This window comes from Pongo abelii, chromosome 2 (genome assembly GCF_028885655.2).
Source record: "Pongo abelii isolate AG06213 chromosome 2, NHGRI_mPonAbe1-v2.0_pri, whole genome shotgun sequence".
Taxonomy (NCBI): Eukaryota; Metazoa; Chordata; class Mammalia; order Primates; family Hominidae; genus Pongo; species Pongo abelii.
In genome coordinates, this window is record NC_085928.1 from 18,780,292 (window position 1) to 18,797,669 (window position 17,378).

Genomic DNA, 17,378 nt, shown 5'->3' on the forward strand with positions numbered 1-17,378 from the left:
CTAACAGAGCCCTTCATGACTTAGTTTCTAGAATAGGTGTCACCTTTTTATGTCCCAGAGATTTGGTTTGCAGTCATGTACACAGCTCATTGAATGGCCCTCTCTCACTGATCCTGCCTCAAGCACCTGGAAAGAGGGACAGAGCCAGGAAGAGAAAGGGGTCCCTGTAGAGGTCCGCTCCATTATTCAAGCTCTGCTCATATCCTACCCTCTCCATAAAGACTTCCCAGCTTCATTTGCTCATCAAGTGCTTTTTGGCACCCACTCTATGCTTGGGTACTGGGTGCTGGGTGCTAGGTTTCAAGGACACAGTGGGAAGCAAAACAGCAGGCCCCATCCCCAAGAGCTTAGCGTACAGTGGGAGGAAGTGCCTGTTGATCAGTCTCCTCTCTTACTGTTCCTGATTAAGGGCATGAGTTCTGGAGCCATTCTGCCTCGGTTCAAAGCCTCCCACTGCCACTTCCTACCACTGAGACCAGGCATGCCTCCTGTAAGCAGAATGCCATAACTCCAGTGTGCTGGGGCAGCTCCAGAGGACACCTGCTGCTCTGTGTAGTTATGGATTGTGCTCCCTTTCACTTAAATACACATCTCTAAAAAATTTTTTTTAAAATCCCACTGGGCCGGGCGTGGTGGCACACGCCTATAATCCTAGCACTTTGGGAGGCCGAGGTGGGTGGATCACGAGGTCAGGAGATCGAGACCATCCTGGCTAACATGGTGAAACCCCGTCTCTACTAAAAAATACAAAAAAATTAGCCAGACATGGTGGCGGGCACCTGTAGTCCCAGTTACTCAGGAGGCTGAAGCAAGAGAATGGCGTGAACCCGGGAGGCGGAGCTTGCAGTGAGCTGAGATTGTGCCACTGCGCTCCAGCCTGGGCGACAGAGCGAAGACTCCGCCTCAAAAAAAAAGAAAAAAGAAAAAAAAATCCCATCAGCAGTGAAATTTCTCTTAGAAATAAAAATAAACAAAACACATCTCAATTCAGGTAAAAAAAACTGTATGGTTGGTTACCTTACCTACCAGGTTCAGTTTCCTTATTTGAAAACTGAAGCTAACAATATAATCTACCTCATAGAGTGGTAAAAATTAGCCAGGGTGGTTGTACATGCTTGTGGTCTCAGCTACTTGGGAGGCTGAGGTGGGAGGATCACCTGAGATGGGGGGAGGTTGAGGCTGCCGTGAGCCATGATCACGCCACTGTACTCCAGCCTGGGCAACAGAACAAAACAAACAAACAAATAAAACAAAACAAAAACATAGATAAAATAATCTATGAAGTGCTTGGAACAGTGGCCCAATAAGCTCTCAATAAATATTAACAATTGCTATTGTTATTTTAATTGTGATTACTGTCCCATTGGGCTTTGGTCCTCCATTAGTGAGTGGGTCCTTAAGTGAGGGGCTGTTGTACACCTCTGTATTCCTAGCACCCAGCACCATGCCCTGCACAGTGGGGACTTTGACTCAATGTCTCCTCAAAGAGACTGGGATACAGGCTGCAGCCATATGAGGGTGTACTTGCAGAATGGGTGGACTCTTCAGAGATACTGTGTCCTACCTGGTTTCAGACGGAAACACGGGGAAAATGGTGGATGTTCTCCTCCTTCCCTTTCTGATTAGAGTTGACAGATAAAATACAGAACATCCAGTTAAATTTGAATTTCAGATAAATAATGAATAATTTTTTGTATCAGTATGCCCCCAGTATTGCATGGGACATAGATTAAAACATGATTTGTTGTTGATCTGAAATTCGAATTTTAGTCCAGGGTCTAATATTTTTATCTGCTGAATGTGGCAACTCTGTCTCTGAGTTCCTTTCCCACTCTTTGCGGCCCCCGGCCAGCAGCAGTGCTCCCTCTCAGTATCACACTCACATAGCCACAACCACAAATCTGTCCCTGACTCCATTTGCCCTCCAGGGCCAACCTTAGGCCTACGCGTGGGTCACCTCTCATGATTTAGCTTCTTCCACCAGTAGGAGGAACTGAGAAAGGATGGGCAGCAGCAGATGTCAGTGTGTCAGGGAGCCAAACTGCCCAATGGGTTAAGAGGCTTCTAGAGGTACAGGAGTGTCCCTGAGCTCCTCGTCCTACAGAGATAAGGGGAAGCTGTTTTCTTACCTGGCCTCAGGGAGAAAAGGGAGAGCAAGGATGAAGCCAGCCTTGAAATCCTCATCAGGTTTTCCCTTCCCATTGGTGTCTTTGTCTTCTAAGACTGCCTCTGCATGAACCTCCTGGTGGCTCTGCTCCTTGGCTACCAGCCACATTTTTGATGGTATGAATATGTGGATGGGCTGGGGCAGGGGGATGTACCTTTGGAGCACTCTTCTAGAAAAGCGAAGAGGAAGATGCCAGGGTATCTCTGAGTTTAGGAAGTATGAATTGTTAGAGTACCACCTCCCCTGGCTCCTCCCTTTTCCTCAAACATTTACTGTGGGCCAGGCCCTGGGCTAAGTATGTCACATATATTACTTCATCCAATCCAACCTTGCAAGGCAAGTTTAACAGTCCTCATTTTACAGTTGAGAAATCAGGGGCTGAGGGAAGTTTATTCCCTTGCCGAACATCATTCAGTTTGTAAAATGGTGGGGCAGGTATTTAAGCCCAGTCTCTCTGACTCCCAACCCCACTCTTAACCAGCTTTCTATACTGCTCTTTTTTCAGAGTTCCCCCTGGCACCTACTAGGAGCTCAATAAATACGCCCTGGATGAATGCACGATTGAATGTACAAATGAATGTGTCATTCTAAGGTCTACATTTATTTCTGTAGACTCACCTGTCAATGATAATCAGGAGAATGATTTGTTCTGACATGTTTATATATTTTTGATTTTGAAAAATTCATCAAATTATAATTTGTGATCAAATAGTTCATGGATGCTAATTTCATTATAACATTGTGTGTATTTGTCCTTTTTTTTTTTTTTTTTTTTTTTTTTTGAGACGGAGTTTCACTCTTGTTGCCCAGGCTGGAGTGCAATGGCGCAATCTCAGCTCACTGTAACCTCCACATCCTGGGTTCAAGCGATTCTCCTGCCTCAGCCTCCCAAGTAGTGGGGATTACAGGCATGCACCACCAAGCCCCGCTAATTTTGTATTTTTAGTAGAGATGGGGTTTCTCCATGTTGGTCAGGCTGGTCTTGAACTCCCAACCTCAGGTGATCCGCCCACCTCAGTCTCCCCAAGCGCTGGGATTACAGGCATGAGCCACTGTGCCCGGCCTGTTTTTGTCTTTAAATGAAAATGTTTTGGTTCTAGGCCCTGAGTTCCATAGGCCTTGAGGCTCTTACTTATTTTTTTGGCATTTATTACAGTTTTTGGTGGTACATATTCCCTGTGTAATTCAGGATCCAGCCAGTTTTGGGGGCAGTCATCCTTGTGGGATTCTCAAATCACAGCCTCTGGTTGGTCCCAGCCTTTTTAAGAACCTTACTGAAACATGCTCTGACTTTCAATTATATGTGAAGCAGCAGTAACCAATGGTCTCTGCATAGCCCTGAGTATTCCATTGAGAAATTTATTTTTTCTTTTGATCTTGATGGACATTTCGTATTAATTTTTTTCTTGGTTTATTTCCATTTACACATGAATGACCTCAGTCTGTTTTTGGCAAAGCATTGCTAGAACTGGATGAGGATGCAGGGCTCATTAACAAAAAATCATTGGGGGGCCTAGGTTATAACTGCTCTTTCAAAGCTCACACAACCATAACACACATTCTGTTACACAAACACACACACAGAGTCACAGGGCAGCAGGTTGTGAAACAGAGAGGGACTCTATTTTGAGGAATGTGGCCATGAATATGAACAAGTAAAACAACCATGATCTTAATAAAAAAGTGGTGGGGACCAGGTTAGGTACAAGCTGTGACCTGTGGTCTGCTATGATTTTGATCAACATCTTAGGAGTGCCCAGAACTTCTAAGTCTCATGTCAGAAAGTGAGAGGCATGCTCACTTGGGCAGTGCGTATACTAAAATTGGAACCATACAGAGAAGATTAGCATGGCTCCTGCACAAGGATGACATGAAATTTCACGAAGTGTTCCATATTAAAAAAAAAAAAAAGTGAGAGGATGTCTGGGAGACCCCTGAGAGGTAGCAGGAATGTCTTACACACAGATTTTTGGTTGTTACATAGTATCAGTGATGCATTTTTTACTGCGAGTTACTACGACCATTCTAAGTGTGCAACAACAGTATATATAGTAGCCCTGTGAAGTCCAACTACTCATGTTTATAGATACATATTTAAGAAGATAGGAGTCATACTATTATCAGAGCAGATGGAACTCCCTTGGCTTCCCTAGAACCATATTTCAAGGGTTCATAATGCTAATTTTAGGAAGATTTTCTTCTTACAAGCTATGTGACCTTGAGCAAATTTCTTAACCTCTTGGTGCCTTAGCTTCCCCATCTGTTAAATTAGGAGAATAATAGTAACTCCCTCACAGAGTTGCTGAGCAGATTAAATGAGTTAACCCGTGGAAAGCACTTAGAACAGTGCCTGACATAAAAAGTGTTACATACTAGTTTGCTATTATTATTATCATCAGCAACAGCAACGCCAGCTTAAGACAACCATGAATGTCATGTCCTCACTGAAGCTTTTCCAGGCTTCCTCAGTTGGATGCACCCTCTCCTCCCCACCCCTTTATGACCATCTGTCTAACTCTACTTAGACTAAACTATGTGCCCTACCTCCCTGACTATCTGCTGTCCTTGACTCCAAATATCTTCCTGGCTAAGAGAATATATGGGGACTCCTGACTCCCAACTCCTCTATAGCATCAAGACTCATTCATTTTTCTCATTCAGCAAATATTTATGGGTACCTTCTCTGTACAGGCTCCGCTGGGTGAGAAAAAAAATTCCCATGATGTTTCCCATGCTAATGCACACACTGAAGGAAAGCTCATGCAGGCATTTGCTCAGCTCCTCTGGCCAGCTGAATGACCACGGGAAGAAGTCGGGTATAGTAAAGTGATCTTGTGTTTTGAAAAAAACAAGATATGTGTTCGGACAAACATTAGCATACTTAAGAGAATAGCAACGCAGAATAATAGATTTGGGATTTTTTTCAGATATTCTCAGCCACATGGTCAACAAAATTAAACCACTCCGGAAAGAGACTCACTTAAATCTTTCCTGAAGACCACAGCCTTGGCTTGTGTATGGAAACAGCACCCACAGCCACACTGCGCATTAGGCTGGGTACCTCATATCCATGGTGTTTGATCTAATTCTTACAAGACCTTGTAAGGGAAGAACTGTCATTCTCCTTTTAAGAGGAGGAAACTGAATCTCAAAGAAATACGTGTCTTGTCACATCACACAGTTGGCAAGTGGCCCAGGCTCTGCCCCACATAAGGTCAAAGGGTGCTAATTTTCAAAGACACTTGAGCTACTCCTATATCTAATTGGTCACTAAATCCTGCTAGACTTAGATGTGGCATTTGGGAGAGCTACCTCTGGAGACCTTTGTGGATGTTCAAATTTAGGAATACCATCAGGACACTTGATGACAAAACGAGAAGGGAACAAGCCACTTTAAGAGACAGCCATTGGCATCAGCTAAGCTCTTTTACTGGATAAATTATTAACTTCTAGACACTAGACCCTTCGTGTGTGCCACAAATCTGTGGCCCAGCCAAATTAGAAATGACCAAATGACATGTGTCTCATTGTGGTTTTAATTTGCATTTCCCTAGTGACTGATGATGATGAACATCTTTTTGTGTGCTTACCATTTGTCTATCTTCTTTGATAAAATGTCTGCTTATATCTTTTGCACATTTTCTAATTAGAGTGTTTGTTTTTTACTGCTGAGGTTTGAAAGTTTTTTAATATATTCCATATACTAGTCCTTTGTTGGATGTGCAGTTTGCAACTATTTTCTTCCTCTCGCTATCTGATTGTTTCACTTCTTAACAAGGTCTTTTGCAGAGTGCATTTTTCACATTGATGAGGTCCAATTGATCAATTTTCCCTTTGTGGGTCATGCTTTTGGTGTCAAGTCTAAGAACCCTTTGCTTGGGCCCAGATTCCAAGGATTTTCCTTAATTTTTTTTCCTAACAGTTTTATAGTTTTGCATTTTATATTTCAGACGGTGATCTCTTTTGAGCTAACTTTTATATAAGGTATAAAGTATACATTAAGGTTCATTTTTTTTGGCCTAGGAATGTCTAGTTGTTCCAGCACTATTTTTTGGAAATGCTCTTTTTCGTTCATTGCATTGCTTCTGCAACTCTGTCAAAAGTTGGTTGGTTGTACTTGTGTGGGGTCAGAGTTGTGGGGGGTAGGGGGGAGTTAATGGATTCTCTATTCTGTTACATTGATCTATGTGTTCTTCTGCTAATAGGACACCACCTTTATACTGTAGCTATATACTAGGCCTTAATACAGGGTAGAGTGATTCTTCCCACTTTATCTTTCTTTTTCAAGACTGTTCTAGCTATTTTAGGGCCTTTTTAGAATAAGCTTTTAGAATAAGCTTATCTATATCCACAAAAAAAATCTTGCTGGGATTTTGATAAGAATTGCATTAAACTTATAGTCAGCTTAGGGAAAAATAGACATCTTTACTGTGTTGTTTATAAGATCTCTTTGATTTGTTCCTTCTCCATAACTGCTACCCTCAAAGAGAATGACATTAGCTAATGCCTGAAATTATTGACCAACTTTATAATTCGCCTTTCATTGTGGTCTTCTGTTGTTCCCACTCAGGCTGTGTGTTGCTGCCAAAATGATGAAACTCTAGCTCTCCCCCACCAAAGTTGCTGTCTTGTTTGAGAATCTCAAATTGCTTCCTACTCCAGACCTAGGCCAGGTTTACCCTCTTATTCAAACTCCCCAAATTTCCACTTCTCATTCAATCTTGATATACCCAAGTAATTCATGACTCTGAACTGCTACCTAAACATATAACTTAGCCAGGAATTCCTTCCACTCTGCCAATCTGTTTCCATTTTCTTCTGTCAATTTAAGCTTACTCAATGCAAGAAATATTTCCTAAATAACCTGGTCATTTTGTACAAGTTCATACACAGTGGCAGGCCTAGCATATCTGACATCTGGAACATGTGATTTTTAATGCTACTGTCCTCTACAGAATGGATTTATATTCAGTAGTAAGTGTATAATGCAATAACAGCAATCATTGGTATTTTCTGATTTTGCTTTTTAGTTTTAAAATAAAACTAAAACTCTTTCCAAGCTTAACTTGAATAAAATTCTATTTTTTAGCTTTGAATTCTGAGCTTCAATGAAAAAAAAAGAATTCTACTTTAAAGATATTAAAGTTCAGTAAAATATGTCACGTATGAACTAAAATTTGTACTTATGAAACAAAAATATTATACCTTCAAGTCTGCATCCTATGTCACTGTTTTAAGTTTAAAATACAAATAAAAACCTCAAGTGGTCATATAATGACAAGTTCTGATTCTTTCTGTATTTACTGTGCTATTTTTGTTTATTTCACATCTACTGATTAAATGCAGGAATATGTAGTACCACAGGAGCTAGAAACACACACTGCACCTGAAACAAGGTCAAACTACTTAAATGAGTATGAGCTAATTGTTAAATGAACACTTAGTTGAGTCCATGTGTTACGTGGACATGGCTTGGGGCTCAACTAGGAGTAACATCCATGTAACACCCTTGTGTTACCTGGTCATGGATGTCACTATGAGTAGGAGTTCTCCAAGTAACATCCATGTTGATACAATATTTATTAAAGGACAAGGAATGAAAATGTACTAATCCATGTTTATTAAAGGATAAATAATAAAAGTGTACTAATATACTAAATATATTTACATATATATTATTAAAACTCACAGTCCCTCAAAATGTCAATACAGTGTCACAGTGTTACCCTATGATCCTGCAATTCCAGCCCTAGGCATATATAGACCTTAAATGAATAAAAACATATATCTGCATACAAACTTGTACCCAAATGTTCATAGCACTGAGAGGTGAAGCCGGCTGGGCTTCTGGGTTGGGATGGGACTTGGAGAAATTTTCTGTCTGCCTAAAGGATTGTAAATGCACCAATCAGCACTCTGTGTCTAGCTAAAGGTTTGTAAATGCACCAATCAGTGCTCTGTGTCTAGCTAATCAGGTAGGGAACTTGGAGAACTTTTCTGTCTAGCTAAAGGTTTGTAAATGCACCAATCAGCACTCGGTAAAAACGGACCAATCAGCACTCTGTAAAACAGACCAATCTGCACTCTGTAAAATGGACCAATCAGCTCTCTGTAAAATGGACCAATCAGCAGGATGTGGGTGGGGCCAAATAAGGGAATAAAAGCAGGCCACTGGCGCCAGCAGTGGCAACCCACTTGGGTCCCCTTCAACATTGTGGAAGCTCTGTTCTTTGGTTCTTTGCAATAGTTGTGCTGCTGGTTACTCTTTGGGTCTGTGCCACCTTTATGAGCTGTAACACTCACCGCAAAGGTCTACAGCTTTACTCCTGAAGTCAGCGAGAGCACAAACCCACCGGGAGGAATGAACAACTCGGACGCGCCAACTTTATGAACTGTAACACTCAACGCAAAGGTCTGCAGCTTCACTCCTGAAGTCCGCGAGACCAGGAACTCACCAGAAGGAAGAAACTCTGCACATGTCCAAACATCAGAAGGAACAAACTCCAGATACACCATCTTTAAGAACTGTAACACTCACTGTGAAGGTCTGCGGCTTCATTCTTGAAGTCAGCGAGACCAAGAACTCACCAATTCTTGACACAGCACCATTATTCACAACAGCCAAAAAGTGGAAACAACTCAAATGTCCATCAACTGATGAATGGATAAACTGTGGTATATCCATAGAATAAAATATTATTAGGTAATAAAAAGGACTTAAGTACCAACACAAGCTTTAATGTGGATATCCCTTGAAAACACTGTAAATGTTAAGAAACCAGAAACAAAAAGCCAGATGATTCCATTCATATGAAGTGTCCAGCATAGATAAATCTATAAAGATAGAAACTAGATTCCGGGTTTCTTAGGGCTGGGGGAGTAGGTGGGAAGGTGGGGGAATGGGAAATGGCTATTAATGGGTATGGGGTTTCTTTTGAGGGTGATGCAAATGTTCTAAGATTGATTGTGGTCATTGTTGTATAGCTCTGTGGTTATACTAAAACTATTGACTTGTATACTTTAAATAGGTGGCTGTGTGGTATGTTAATCATATCTCAATAAAATTAAAAATAAAACCAGCGTAAATGCAGCAATTGTTTAGAACTTTGACTGACAAAAGATTTTGTGGGGAGGAATATTTTATCACTGTCAATATTAGAATTACCAGTGCTTAGTGATTAAAACCCACTCTTGGGTTTATTGTCATTTTTAACTTTTCTGCTGACGACACATCCCCTTATTTTGGGTATGCAAGGTGTCCCTCTCCCTCTGCTGCATGATGGTACATCCCAGCTGACATGGTCAGTGTAGATCTACACTATGGCCCATCTAGTGACTGGCTGATGTAAATTGCTAATGTGTAGAGAAAAGTCTAATTTGGGACTTATAAGAAATTTTAAGAATTTGAAAAATAAGGTGATACCCATTTTAGGAAGTCAAGAGCCACTTCAAATGAAATAAAACCTTTTATATAGTTAAATGAATCTTCTGTAGACTTCTTACTCAGAACCAGTATTTTTGTTTTGTTTTGTTTTGTTTGAGACCAAGTTTCACTCTTGTTGCCCAGGCTGGAGTGCAATGGTGTGAACTTGGCTCAGTGCTACCTCTGCCTTCCAGGTTCAAGCGATTCTCCTGCCTCATCCTCCAGAGTAGCTGGGATTATAGGCACCTGCCGCCACGCCTGGCTAATTTTTTTGTATTTTTAGTAGAGAGGGTATTTCATCATGTTGTCTAGGCTGGTCTCGATCTCCTGACCTCAAGTGATCCACCCACCTTGGCCTCCCAAAGTGCTGGGATTACAGGTGTGAGCTACCGCTCCTGGCCAGAACCAGTTTTTAAACTCAACCCAGGATCTAGATTTCCTGTGCTCTCGGGCAGCTGTTGATGCCCATTTGCAGAGTGGCTGTATTCATGAACCATGAACAATCCCTAGGTAGAAATGTCTGTTGCTCTTCCAACCCCAAAACCAGAACAGCTTCTGACAGCTGTGGAGACCCTGCCCCCGAGGCTATCTTACCTTGCAGCCACAGACCAATGCCCCTGCTCCTCAGAGTGCAGACCCCCACTGCTGTGTGGCTGCCACATACTCCTCTTCGCCTAACTGGGCCCCAAATCCCTGTGGAAGCCTGTGTTCTCCTCCCGGATACCATTCTCTTCCTATGTTTCTCACAGCGCCACTGGCTTCACCAAGGAGAACGCATTTCCACAGACGTCCCCTGGCCTGCCCTGGCCTGGTCATCCATCCTCCTGCTACCCCATCCATCCCATAGGAGTTTATGTCTCCACTTTGAGGACCGGGGTTAGGATTCTCCAAAACTTGGCTTGCGTTCTGGCAATGTCATAAATGGTGGTCAGTTCCTACAGTGTGATAAGTGCTATTTTTAAAAAGACTTTATGTACATTATCTCCTGTGATTCTTGTACTTTTTAGAAGCTAGACATTATCTCAATTTTGATGATAAGACTGAGGCTCAGACAGATTAAATAATTTGTCTCAAGTCACATAGCCAGTAGTGAAAGAACTATGATAGAAATCTATGGCTTCTGCTTCCCATGCCAGTTCAGTATTACATAGAGGAGTAGGCCACAGTGAAATTACAGTCTGCATAGACTTTTGTTGGCTGGGCTTGGAGCCTAACCACCATTTTAGATCTTTTTTTTTTCCCATGGGAAAATGAATTTCAAATTCTGAGCAATCAACATACAAGTGTTCTTCTACAGCATAACTCATTTTTAATTTGCAGACTATCTCCATTGTCTCCCTACTGAAGGGTTTCATTTCTATTGATTCCTTTATCTTACTGGTCAGGACCCAAAAGGAGGATTGAAAAGTAAAGGCTTTAGAGTCAGACTAGGGCCTACCACTTAATTGATGTGACCTCAAGCAAATTACTTAACTTCTCTGGGCTTCAGTTTCTTCCTTTGTAAAATAAGGGCAACATTACACATATAGGATTATTGTAAGAATTAAATGAATAATGCATGCTTGTAAAGTGCTTAGTGCAGTGCTTGGTGCAGAGTCAGCCTCCAATAAACATGGACCTTTGTTGTTCAATGGGAGAGTCAGGCTGACTACAACCTGGAATATATCCCCGCTGGCCAGGGATGGTCCTTGTTTATTCCTATCGTGCAGATGAAATTATTAACAGCACTCCCTTCTACTCTTAAGGTGCCCCAACTTGGATGATAAATTATATGGGTCACCCTACCTGAAGATGGGCCCAGAAGGCATGACTTCGAGGGGACCACAAAGCCCCAAGACTGAAGCTCCCTAATCGCAATTTGGCCTTTGTCAAGAGCATCTCACCAGGGAGCTGAGAGCTACTGTTTGGATGTTTCCAGAAGCAGCATCTGTGTTCCCAGTGAGGGTCTGAAGCCAGGAAGAGAGCCTTCAGGGATAAGGGAGCCCAGCCAAAGGCACCAGCAGTCACGCAAGTGTCTGGTCCGACAGGAGCCCTGCCAAGGAGCCAAGGAGCCAGGCCAAAGGACAGGGTGGGGGCTGGAGTGGGGGCCAAGACGGCAAGCCAAACAGGAGATGGGGGGGGAGCCGGGAGATGAAGTATCAGGGACACCACTAAGGGAGGTCAGCAAGGTGCCGGAAGGGCAAGAGGTCTCACTGTGCCTGGGGGAAGGGGGTCTGGGCATCAGTCCCCCTCCAGGAGCCTATATTCCACTCTTCTTTGTCTTTAAAGGAGTTGAGGCACTGTCTAGGGCACATCTGGGTCATATCCTTCTCCATGATGCTGTGCACATGTGCCAGGGTTGATCAGTGACTCTGAGACTGTTGGTGATAACAAAGACCAAATATAAAGCAGGTAGTGTCATTTAAACCTCCCACCACATTTAATGAGCAGGATTGGCAGCTTATTTCAATTTTACTTCAGTACTTAACTTCTCACAAAGTAGCAGTCATAAAACACTTCTCATAATGAGGTGTAATAACTGAAAGCCCGAAGAACCAAGAGGCAGCATGGTGAAAAGAAAGGAATAAAATGGTGAGAGTCAGAACTAGGTTCTATCCTGCTTCTGTTCTGCCTCTTCCTGACTCCTAATTTTTAGGTAAGTCACTTCACCTCCCTGAGCTCACCTGTCAATGGAGGTAATAACTGTTGGGAAGGAAAAGTGTGGGGAGGCATGGATTACAAAGGCTGCAGAGTGCTACACAAATCTAAGCTAGACATCTCTCTAATGTGATAATAAAGTAGGACTTTCTAAAATAAACATGTATCACATGTATTAAGAAAAAAGCTCAGAAAAGATGAAATACTTTTAAAAAGAATATAGCTGGAGTAAACGTAATGAACAAATTCTAGTACTACAGCAAAATCGGAACTACTTCAGATACTAAAGAAATGCTCCTTTACATATTGGGTAATATGCTAGTGGGAGCTGCTAACCTTGGCTCCTTCCAGAAATGTACAACAGTTAGAAAACATAAATATCTTCTCAAAAAGTTAGAATACATACAAGGATAATAGGTTCATAGTGGAAAATTAATATTAATGAAAATTCAGAGTCCCTTTTTGAAGAAGAAAGAGCAACATTTCTTTCTGACAAACATGGCTGGTTCAAACCAGAATGCTGGGTTGGGCTGTTTGGGTCCAGTATTTCCAACATATGGAACAAACAGCACCTTTGATGAGGGCAGCAATATGCGATAGATGACGCATGGGCTCTGGAATCTGATGAGCCTGGGCTCTTATCCAAGTTGGCCCTTAGTCTTCTATATGACTTTAGGCAAGTTATTTAGCCTCACTGAGCCTTGGTGCTCTCAATTGGAAAATGAAGATAGCAGTATTTACCTAATAGGTTGAATTAAATAACATCTGCTATACTTCAAGTAGAGTGCTTGGCACAGAGGAGGGACTAGTAAATGGAAGTTCTCATTATCACTGTGAAAGTACCTTGACCTCTGCTTAGCACTGTCAGGAAGTCAGGGACAAAGACCATGACAATTGCCTGCTATTTGTCAACATGAGTGAGCAGTGGGGCAAAGCTGCCAAAAAAAGGCTCACTCAGCCAGGCTGCATGAGTAGTGAGTACCAATACAGGTCTGGAAGTCATGCGTGCATGCCTGTGTGTCTGTGTGTGTGTGTGAGAGAGAGAGAGAGAGAAAGAGAGAGAGAAAGAGATCCCTGTGCACTCTGCTCCAGAGAGACTACATCTGGAGGACTGGCTACAGCTTGTAGAAGCACATCTTAAAATACAAGGAATTGGGCCGGTGGGGTGGCTCTTGCCTATGTAATCCCAGCATTTTGGGAGACCGAGGTGGGTGGATCACCTGAGGTCAGGAGTTCAAGACCAGCCTGGCCAACATGATGAAACCCCATCTCTACTAAAAATACAAAAATTAGCCGGGCATGGTGTCGGGTGCCTGTAATCCCAGCCACTTGGGAGGCTGAGAGAGGAGAATAATTTGAACCTGGGAGACAGAGGTTGCAGTGAGCCGAGACCATGCCATTGTACTCCAGCCTGAGTGACAAGAGCAAAACTCTGTCTCAAAAAAACCAAAAAACAAGAAATCCAGAGGAAGATGAAGAGAATCCAGAGGACCTAAACACTAGCTCATTTGGAGAATGGTTGAAGGAGCTGGCGGATTTAACCTGGTAAAGAGAAATCTAAAGGCGAAGTAATAACTTTTAAAATAATTAAAGGGCTTCAAGCAGAAATAGGTGGAAACATATTCTTTCTGACTTAGAAAGCAAAACAGGACCCAAAGACAGAAATGACAGAGGTGCTATTCAGCTCAGTAGTAGAAAGGACTCTCAGTCCTGTGGAGCTCTTCACCTAAGGGAATGGGCTGTGTAGTGAGGCAGTGCAGGCAGCCAGGCACTGCAGAAGCTGAGCAGAAGCTGAATGACTCCTGGGTCCAGGATTCCTGTACTGGGTTGGGCTGGGATTAGCTGCCCTGTGAGGTTTCTTCTGAGTCAAACTTTAATAGAGCCTTGGTTTTCATAATCCTGCTAAAATTGTTTTGTCCTTATTAAATCATATTTTATCAATCTCAAGTCCCTCAAAATGGCTGAAGAGGTGATTATGCCTGAATACATTAAAAGCCAGAGGAAATAGTGAATTTAGGGCTCTTGGAGCTGTTTTCTTTTTGTCATTAGATTCAGACTGTTTTTGATGATTTTCATTCTAGTCGAGGACTCATGAATATTTATGAGCGTTTGCAGGTACTATATATACACCTTCTTCCCTCATTCCTTTTCAAAATCCAACATGGAGTCAGAGTTTTATTTTTTCCTGTTTTGTCTAAAATTTAAAGTATTTTTAAATTTAAAGTCTAAAAGTAATTAATACGGCTTCACTTAACCTATTCCATTTTTATTCTTTTCTCTCAAATTGTTCAGAACATATACTCTACATACACACAGAAGAAAAGTAATTAAAGGGTCTATTTTGATCGCCTTTTTTTTCCCAAATACAACCATGTAAAAACTACATTAGTTATCTCATCTCAATCATGGAGTGCTACAGAAATGTGACTCAGGGCTGAAACAATGTTTTATTATTTAGCATGGAGACCCTGGGGTGGATTTGTGGACCTTATGGTCTTAGCCAAGCACCCCTGGAACTCATTTGACCAAGGGCAGGCCATCAGAAGTGGACATTTGAACCATGTCAGCAGTTTCAGAGAAGCACCCAATGACATTTTAATCTGAAAGATTATAAACAACCTCACTCCCACCACTAGCCATGCCACCTCCTGAAGAATGTGCAGCGTGGTGGATCTGAAGGAGCCATTGATAAGGAGGAAACCAGCTTGAAAGCACCCTGGTGAAGCAAGAGTTTGACAGCCGAGATTATTTTTAATGCTTTCAAAGGCACACACTTTATAAATATATCGAACATATACAAAACAGGTCTGTTCCTATGCATAGTATGTGTATGTAACAGTCTATTTAAAAGCATTTCAAAGCCCATTTAGTTATAGTTTGTCCAAAGTGGTGTGGGTAAATGATAAAGAGATAAAGAAGGACAAGGGTCCTCCCCACAGAACCATAGAAGGCTCTAGCTGACAGTCACTTGGAGACAATCTCCATTTTCTTCACTGTTTAGATGAGAAAGCTGGGATTCCAAGGGGAGGTGACTTGCTTAAGGCTCACCAGAAAATTAGCTCTAACATAATAATAAATCCAGGTTTATGGTTCTAAAACTAGAGTTTACTAATTGATGGTGGAAAGAAACCATCCACACTGTAAACAACCACAAAACAACCCTAAAAACAAACAAAGCCACTGAGAGCCAGGAGTCATGGTTCTTATCCCAGCAAAGGAATGCACACCCTGCCTGATTTCCTGGCCACTGCAACACAGACCATTGGGTCATGGGATAATCATGCCATTGGTATGGAATACAAGATGGCTGGTTTCTCCTATGATGCCCGCACGCTGAGCCGACGGCATCACCCTCCTTTGTAATGGTAGATCTAGCCATGCCATCCTCTGCAGCTTGGGCAGCTCTGGGTTCTCTAGGATAGCTGAATAGATCCACTAAAGATATGAAGAGGCACATGGGAAAATACATAAATCCCACCCTCTACATTCTGCAGCTCCTGCCTTTGAGCCTCATTTGCTGTTTTCCTGAAGGCTCTCTCCACAACACTAATTGGGGTGATTAGATCAGTTCAAACAATCAGACGATTGAATGGAAACATCTACCACACTAGTTGGTTTTATGAAGCAACTGGCTAATGGAGTCACTGATGATAGTGGAAACTCACTCCGCATAGACACAGACTCATTCTCTTCTCCACTTTGACTTCTTCAGCGTCTTTGTTTGTTTACCCAGACACGGTCTTCATTTACCAGGTTTCTCAGCACCAATGAGGACTCACACAATAAGGCTTGGATAACACTTTGGTGGGGACACTGCAGACAGACTCCTCTCAATACGCTCATGGTTCAGTCACAGAACAGTCTGTCCTTTCACTGGGCACTGTGGAATGAGCGTGAGCTCTGTGAGCGGGCAGGAAGGGCATCTTCTGTTTGAGAGCCAAGTCCTGTTTCGAAGTTCCCCACTGTAACCTTGGATACAGCTGGCTGGGGGTGGGAAGGCCCTGTGAGAGGCCTTTGTTTATAACTGGAGACTTGGTGGAAGGAGGTTATGGATAGCTGGATTTGGGGCCTTGCAAAGGAGGAGGGGAGAAAACTAGAAAGAGAAACTTCTCTTTTCAGAACTTCTGCAGGCTCACAAAGAAAGGATCCCAGCCAGGTATAGATCCATTGCAATAAGCATTCTATATTTTCTAGTTCTCCTTCAATACCTCCTGAATGTTTCGTTTTTAGCTGCTCCCACTCACAAAGGCTCCAAAGATTTTACAGAGGACTTCCAGGAGCCTGTGGTGTTTTTGTGGCATGTGCGTGTAGTTCTGGTCATGAAATGGCATGTTGGGCAATTCTAGGTAGCTTGATGCAGGCTATATTGACATGTGGCTCAAGAGAATAAACCGTGAAGAAAGATGAGCTTGGTGGCCATTGGCCACCACGATCTAGAAGGCAGCAAAGTGGCAGGGACCCCTAAACTCTCTAGTTCTGGATAGCCTTTGGGGACTGTGCACACTGGACTCACCTATATTCTCAGACAGACTGGCTTGCCATACGACTTTTAGGTCCCTTCCAAGGTACATGAGATGTCTATATGATCATGTCATGAGGTTCCAACATAGGTGATTTAATTGTCTAATAGTTACCTTTTAGAATCATAATAATGATTATTATTTTTCTAAGAGTTATTTAAAGCATTTATCATATGCCACACATTTACCTACATGGTTTCATTTCCTCTCCTCAACAATCCTGGAAAGTGGGTATTATCTCCTTTAATAAATGAAAACACAGAAGTACAGAGAGGTTGAGGCTGCATAACCAGAAAGGGTCAAGATAGTTTTCATTCCTAGGCCTGTCTGATCCCAAAGCCCCTATCTTTCTAATGATAAATACAGTTGAGAAAGTAGTAAGCGAAGACCACATTCAATTTAAAAAATCTTATAAATATTTTATATTTAATTTCATATAATATACTTTCCATTTTGAGTATCACTTTTTCATCTCTGAAAACACAACTCATTGTCCTCCTGGCTATGGCAGACAACAGGAAGCACACTATGTCCAAAGTGTGATGTGGCTGATAAAGACATTGATGTGTCTAAGGCTGCATTAGAAGCACAGTGTCTAGAAAGAGGGAGGAGAATGCTACTCTCTGCACTC

General features: G+C 42.3%; 1 protein-coding gene and 1 non-coding gene across 3 annotated transcripts in view; one reads left to right on the plus strand and one right to left on the minus strand.

Annotated features, from left to right (window-relative positions):
• Nucleotides 1-17,378, minus strand: part of ARHGAP31 (Rho GTPase activating protein 31) — a 125,386-nt gene that overhangs the window by 72,563 nt on the left and 35,445 nt on the right. The window lies entirely within an intron of this gene.
• LOC112132799 (U6 spliceosomal RNA) lies at nucleotides 3,963-4,067 on the plus strand. The gene has a single exon (XR_002914521.3). It is a non-coding gene; the product is annotated as a U6 spliceosomal RNA (small nuclear RNA).